Source organism: Chaetodon trifascialis, chromosome 17 (assembly GCF_039877785.1).
Source record: "Chaetodon trifascialis isolate fChaTrf1 chromosome 17, fChaTrf1.hap1, whole genome shotgun sequence".
Lineage (NCBI taxonomy): Eukaryota > Metazoa > Chordata > Actinopteri > Chaetodontiformes > Chaetodontidae > Chaetodon > Chaetodon trifascialis.
The window spans coordinates 21,190,794-21,193,501 of NC_092072.1; positions in this window are offsets into that span (position 1 = coordinate 21,190,794).

Below are 2,708 nucleotides of genomic sequence, written 5' to 3' on the forward strand. Positions count from 1 at the left end.
TCTTGGATGCCATCTTTGTAATCAAATTGTAAGTTATGACAATAATTATAACAAAACTCATGAAGCTAGTTATCAAGAAACATTTTTATCTTAAAAAATCTATTAGAGAAATAAATAAAGCAGTGTTCCAGTTCCTGCCAATATCCAGCAACTTCGCACAATTATTGAAGAGGAGCGGCTTCACAGGCCACAATCATTAACCTGATCAGCTCTATGCGAAGATGTGTTGCACTGCATGAGGCAAATGGTGGTCACACCAGATACTGACTGGTTTTCTGACCCCTCCAGACCCCCCCAATAAAGCAAAACTGCACATTTCAGAGTGGCCTTTTATTTTGGCCAGCCTAAGGCACACCTGTGCAATATTCATGCTGTCTAATCAGCATCTTCATATGCCACATCTGTGAGGTGGGCTGGATTATCTCAGCAAAGGAGAAGTGCTCATGAACACAGATTCAGACAGATTTGTAAACAACATTTTATTGTGCTGAGCTTGTTGCAATCGAAATTTTGTTCGGTGTACACTTGCTGTCTACTGAATGACAATAAAGTTTGTCTAAGTACTTTCTTGGAACTTTTCCATCAAAACTTATTCATAAAACCAATAATTTACATTTTGAAACATGCAACCAAGTGAATGAAAAGACAATTAACTCCTATGAACAGAAGTACACATTTTAACCTTCAACAGAGTAATTTCAAGTTTATTTCACTTTGTTTCACATGGATCTCATATAATAAGAATACAGCAGAATTCTGCAGAGTCTTGGATTTTTTTTTCTGACTTATCATTATCATAAATACTAATATGACCTACATCATACACAATAAACACAGCACTATCCAAAGGCGTAGAGAATACCACAACAGAGTATATTTCATTTCAGCATATTTATAAGAGCTACAGTGAAAGAGAGAAAGAAACAGTGGAGTCTGGGGAAACTAGAGGAAGAGAAAGCCAGGTGCTTCTACACCACCTGAATCAAAGAACCCCGATTTAGAAAAAATGAGTGAATCCAACACTGTGCAATGGATCGATATTCTGGAGATGGAAAACTACTCATCCTGATGACGACTGTGGAAGCAAAAACTACCAATCAACACACCTCTTACCATTTGGCAAACATGATCTTGTATATCCAAACAGAGAACTGGCAGTAAGCCGGGGGTATTCTGTATGTGGAAAGAAGTAATTATTGCAGCATGTACTTTGTGCTTTGAGTAGAATATAGCAGAGCTGCTGTATGTTTGCAAACCCTTTGTACTCTGCTCACAGGTGAGGCCAGTTGGGCTGACGACCTGCCCACCACTGCCAACCAGGAAGAGAAACAGCCAATCAGCAGGCAGAGGGGCAGGCCGTCACACTGTCGTGATCACATATTTGTGACAAAAAAGCTCCCAACAGGCATTGCCAATCTGGACACCAGCCTGACCCACGTGGATGGAGATACACTCATGCTGTAGGAAAAAAAAGACAATTTGTAACATTCAGCATTAATTTTCAACAGACAGTTACATACATTTCAACCATTTCTAATTACATGCTTCAGATTAGGGCTGGGCGATATGGCTGAAAACTCTATCACGATATAAGTGTTTTATATTGGGTGATATCAATAATTATTGATATTTTTTATGACCTATTTAAAATAAGGACCGGGAGAAAAATACATTCAATTCAAACATTTTTATTTTAAATTGAACCTTCCTCTGATAATAATCCCCTCAGCTATCAAGGCAGAAAGGAAAGAAAATGTCAACACAACCATGGAAAACACTCAAATAATAAATGTAAAAAAAGTGTAAAAATGTAAACAGAGAGAAACCTGAGAACTTTTTTCCTGCAGGTTTAGTGCAGAAAGTTCACAAGCTGAGTCACCTTCTGCTGAATAAAATGTTTTCAGATAGGTGCAGTGTTTTGGAAACATAGCAGAAACTGAGGTAGACTTGACTGAACTATAAAACCAGCCTGGACATATGAACAACTTTAGTCACTCTTCTTACTCTAAACATACATGAACTATTCAATTATATTTTTATTGCAAGTGTGTTTAAAAAAAAAAAAAAAAAAACACATGTAAGAGATGTTTGTAACCTGGCTTCTCCTCAGTGCTCAGTGAAGCATGTCTTTAGCTATATGATATGCCGCTGCCTCCGTTACGTCTTCGTGCCTTTTAGATGATTTGTCATCAGGCACTGAAGCAGATACCTCTGCATGGTGGTCAGCTGCTTGTGCGGTGGTGCTGCAGTTGCAGATGTTATGGACGTTGGCGAACACGGCTGCGCTCCAAAGAGTGAGCGCGGCTAAGATGGTTAAACAAGTTTGTGGTATTACCGGTCTTGGTGGGGACGACAGTCTTGCATAAGTTACAGACCACATTGGTCTGACTACGGTCGGACTTATAAAATCCAAAAAAATGATGGCGAGCTGACTTTCCCTGTTTTATCGACAATTTATTCGCTCGCTGCAGTGCTCACTTTCTATTTCTCATCTCACTCCTCGCAAAGCATCAAACACGAGACGAGATGGTGCAACCGAACTTGATACTGTTACATGATTGCCGTGTTAGCGTGTCTCTCTCACTGATTAGCGATTACTCCCTACGTTGCTCGGTTACCTGAGAGCAAGTGCCTTTGTTCATGCAACCAACAAAGAAAAAAAAAAGTTATCGAATGTTTTATCGAACGCATTTTTTATTGATATTGAT